Source organism: Macaca fascicularis, chromosome X, assembly GCF_037993035.2.
Source record: "Macaca fascicularis isolate 582-1 chromosome X, T2T-MFA8v1.1".
Taxonomy (NCBI): domain Eukaryota; kingdom Metazoa; phylum Chordata; class Mammalia; order Primates; family Cercopithecidae; genus Macaca; species Macaca fascicularis.
This window is the reverse complement of record NC_088395.1, coordinates 78,207,832-78,212,126: the sequence shown is the minus strand read 5'-3', so window position 1 is coordinate 78,212,126 and position 4,295 is coordinate 78,207,832. Positions and strand designations below refer to the sequence as shown.

At 50.5% G+C, this 4,295-nt stretch overlaps 1 pseudogene; it reads left to right on the top strand.

The window, feature by feature from the left end:
• Positions 1–908: 908 nt before the first annotated feature.
• LOC102117859 (inhibitor of growth protein 1 pseudogene) lies at positions 909–2,057 on the top strand (annotated as a pseudogene).
• Positions 2,058–4,295: the final 2,238 nt, after the last annotated feature.

Here is a 4,295-nt window from a genome sequence, read left to right as displayed (position 1 = left end):
TGAATCTGGAGTATGTCACAGAATTTACCAAACTTTCTGACCTCTATCTGCTCCTACTGCCTTACACAGGGTTGAATAGCACTCCACAAGTAACCCACAAAGCGCTTCTACAGAACAATGCCTGGGCAAAAGCTGAAAACCTTGCGAACATAAGGGGGCATTTCCACTTCTTCCAACTGAAAGCAGAGATTCTGGAAGAGTAGGAAAGATATAGCAGCGGTGAATGCAGAGCTATTTGACAGTGTCTGAGAAAACAATCTGGCTTTTTGGACCGTGACTTAAGACATTGTAACAAGGTTTTAGCACAGAGAGCACATTTCTTAAGGGCTAGAGCGTGTTTGCTTGGAGACATGCCAATTAGATCATGTGAGTTTTAAGCAGAAAACAAAGTAAGAGTTAGCTCACGCCTGTAATCCTAGCACTTTGGAAGGCCGAGGCAGGCAGATCACGAGGTCAGGAGTTCGAGACCAGCCTGGCCAACATAGTGAAACCTCGTCTCTACTAAAAATACAAAAAATTAGCCAGGCATGGCGCGCCTGTAGTCCCAGCTACTCAGGAGGCTGAGGCAGGAGAATCGCTTGAACCCAGGAGGCGGAGGTTGTGGTGAACGGAGATCGCGCCACTGCACTCCAGCCAAGGCTACAGAGTAAGACTCCGTATTTTAAAAAAAAAAAAGTTCAAAGAAAGTAAAAATGGTTGCAACGGAGCACAGTAAGAACGGCATTGCGCTTCCAGCCGCGGAGCAATGCCGGAGGTCGGGCCGGGGCCAGGGCTGGGGGCTGGGGGCCTGGGCTGCAGCTCGGACCGCCCGTCTAGAGCCGGCGTACCGCGACACCGGCTCGCAGACGGTCACATGCCGCACCTCTGCAGACCGGAGGATGCGGCTGCGCGTAGCGGGGGAGGCGTGAGTTAGCGGGGCTCCAGGCGCGGAGACTTTGCTGGAGGAGACCCTGAAGGACCTGGACGAGTGCTACGAGAAGGTCCGCGGCGACACGAACTGCGCGCAGAAGCCGCAGGTGCCATCCTGCGTCCAGCGGACCCTGATCCGCAGCTAGGAGCCGGGCGACCAGAAGATCCAGATCGTGAGCCAGAGGGTGGAGCTGGTGGAGAGCCGCACGCGGCAGGTGGACAGCCACGTGGAGCCGTCCCAGGCGCAGCAGTAGCAGGGTGACGCGGCGGGCGACAGCGGCAAGGTCCTCCCGGACAGGCCCAGGGGCGAGGCGGCCGCGCAGGCGGAAAAGCCCAACAGCAAAGCGTTCTCGGCGGCAGCGCAACAACGAGAACTGCGAGAACGCGTCCAGCAACAGCGACCACGACGACGTCACCTGGGGCACGCCCAAGGAGAAGAAAGCTCAGACCTCCAAGAAGAAGCAGAGCTCCATGGCCAAGGTGTAGCGGCAGGCGTCCCCCGCAGACCTCCCCATCGACTCCAGCGAGCGCTTCTAATGAGAGATGATCCGCTGCGACAACGAATGCCCCATCGAGTGGTTCCGTTTCTCGTATGTGAGTCTCAACTATAAACCAAAGCCCAAGTGGTACTGTCCCGGATGCCGGGGGAAGAACGATGGACAAAGCCCTTGAAAAGTCCAAAAAAACAGGGCTTGTAACAGGTAGTTTGGGGACATGCGTCTAATAGTGAGGAGAACAAAATAAGCCAGTGTGTTGATTACATTGCCACCTTTGCTGAGGTGCAGGGAGTGTAAAATGTATATTTTTAAAGAACGTTAGAAGCCGGGCGCAGTGGCTCACGCCTGCAATTCCAGCACTTTGGGAGGCCGAGGCGGGCGGATCACGAGGTCAGGCGATCGAGATCATGCTGGCTAACACGGTGAAACCCCGTCTTTGCTTAAAAAAAAAAAAAAAAAAATTCGCCGGGCGTGGTGGCGGGCGGCTGTAGTCCCAGCTACTCAGGAGGCTAAGGCAGGAGAATGGCATGAACCCGGGAGGCGGAGCTTGCAGTGAGCCAAGATCGCGCCACTGCACTCCAGCCTGGGAGACAGAGCGAGACTCCGTCTCAAAAAAAAAAAAAAAAAAAGAAAGAAAAAAGAAAAAGAAAATATCCAATTCCTTAGTATAACAGACAGGATCCTTCAAATACAGTCGCCTGTCCATTTCATTTCCTGACATGATTTCTGTCTTTGTTTTGTGCTGCTATAACAGAATACCTGAAATTGGGTAATTTTTAAAGAATAGAAATTTGTATTCTCACAGTTCTGAAGGCTGGGAAGCCCAAGATCAAGGAGCCAGCATGTTGGGTTGTTGGTGAGGGCCTCCTCTGAAGGAAAATAATTCTGTGTCCTCACAAGACAGAGGTGTCAGGGCAAGCAAACTGAATGCTCTGTGAAGCCTCTTTTTTTTTTTTTCCCATCCAGAAACTTTTATGGGCAATTTTTTTTTTTTTTTTTTTTTGGAACAAGTAGGAGGGGAAAGTGGAGGGGGATGGAGGAGGAGGGGAAAAGAGTTTTTAAAAAGCCTCTTTTCTCCTTTCTGAGGGCCTTAATCCTGTTCTTGAGGGAGAGGCCCTCATGGCCTAATCACCTCTTAAAAGACCCATCTCTTGATATTATCACGAAGGCAACAACTGAATTTTAGAAGAGACGCATTCAAACCATAGCAGCTTCTTATGTACTTTATATTCCAGCTGTAAGAAATACTTTGTAACTCTCTGAAGCTACTGCTAATGTATTCCTCCAGGCCCTTTGCCATCCTCATCCCTCTGTCTGTAATACCAGTTCTGTTTCCACTTAGTTTGCCTGTTGAGCATCCACATGAGTGACTCACTTAACAATTTAGGCTTACTTTTTTTTTTTTTTTTTTTTTTTGCGACGGAGTTTCACTCTTGTTGCCCAGTCTGGAGTGCAATGGCGTGATCTCGGCTCACCGCAACCTCCTCCTCCTTGGTTCAAGTGACTTTCCTGTCTCAACCTCCCAAGTAGCTGGGATTACAGGCATGTGTCACCATGCCTGGCTAATTTTGTATTTTTAGTAGAGATGGGGTTTCTCCATGATGGTCAGGCTGGTCTCGAACTCCCAGTCTCAGGTAATCCACCCGCCTCGGCCTCCCAAAGTGCTGGGATTATAGGCATGAGCCACGGCGTCCAGCCTAGCCTTACATTTCTAATTCTGCCTTCACTCCAGGAGCTCTTCTATTCCATTGCAGCCCCATCTCTCAGGGCCAGACTCTCACTGACCAGAAAAACCCGACCTGTAACATCTTAAACCCCAGTATCACAAAGAGGCAGCGGGACTTCTACATTTGGCCAAGATTGAGTAATTCACCCTACTGCCTAAAACAATAGCAACAAAAGGGACAGACTATATAAAACAATGGTTTCCAGACACTGGACATCAGGCAGCATATGATAGTGACAAGAGAAAGGGGAGAAACAAACAAGATGAGGTTTTTTTGTTTGTTTTGTTTGTTTGTTTGTTTCAGACAGAGTTTCGCTCTGTTGCTCAGGCTGCAGTGTAGTGGTGCGATATCAGCTCACTGTGACCTCCGCCTCCCAGGTTCAAGCGATTCTCCTGCCTCAGCCTCCTGAGTAGCTGGGATCACAGGCGTGTACCACCATGCCTGGCTAATTTTTGTATTTTTAGTAGAGACAGGGTTTCACCATGTTGGCCAGGCTGGTCTCGAACTCCTGACCTCGGGTGATCCACCTGCCTCGACCTCCGAAAGTGCTGGGATTGCAGGCATGAGCCACCGTGCCCAGCACAAGATGAGTTGTATAATTGCCCTAGCATACTGCCTGGAGAGAGTTTCTAGGCTACAGTGCAGAAAGGAGGAACACAGGCAGAGCCTAGCAGTCTTTTTGAGCTAAGAAGACAGACTTGGAAGACTAGGAGGCCAAGGTAGCTAAAGTTCACAGGACAGAAAACTGGAGAAAAGATAGCTGCACCAAGAGAAAGCTCTGGAGATCTGCAGAGGATGTCTCTCAAGTCTTCAGCTGGGCATTGGTCAGTGCATGCCCATAAAGAAACTACCTACCAGTACTTTGGGAGGCTGAGGTGGGCGGATCATGAGGTCAGGAGTTCGAGACCAGCCTGGCCAATATGGTGAAACCCTGTCTCTACTAAAAATACAAAACTTATCCGGGCGTGGTGGTGCACACCTGTAGTCCCAGCTACTCGGGAGGCCAAGGCAGGAGAATCTCTTGAACCCAGGAGGTGGAGGTTGCAGTGAGCCGAGATCACACCACTGCACTCCAGCCTGAGCGACAGAGTGAGACTCCGTCTGAAAATAAAGAAAGAAAGAAAGAAAGAAACCACCTAAAGCTAAGAGAAGAACCACCTGA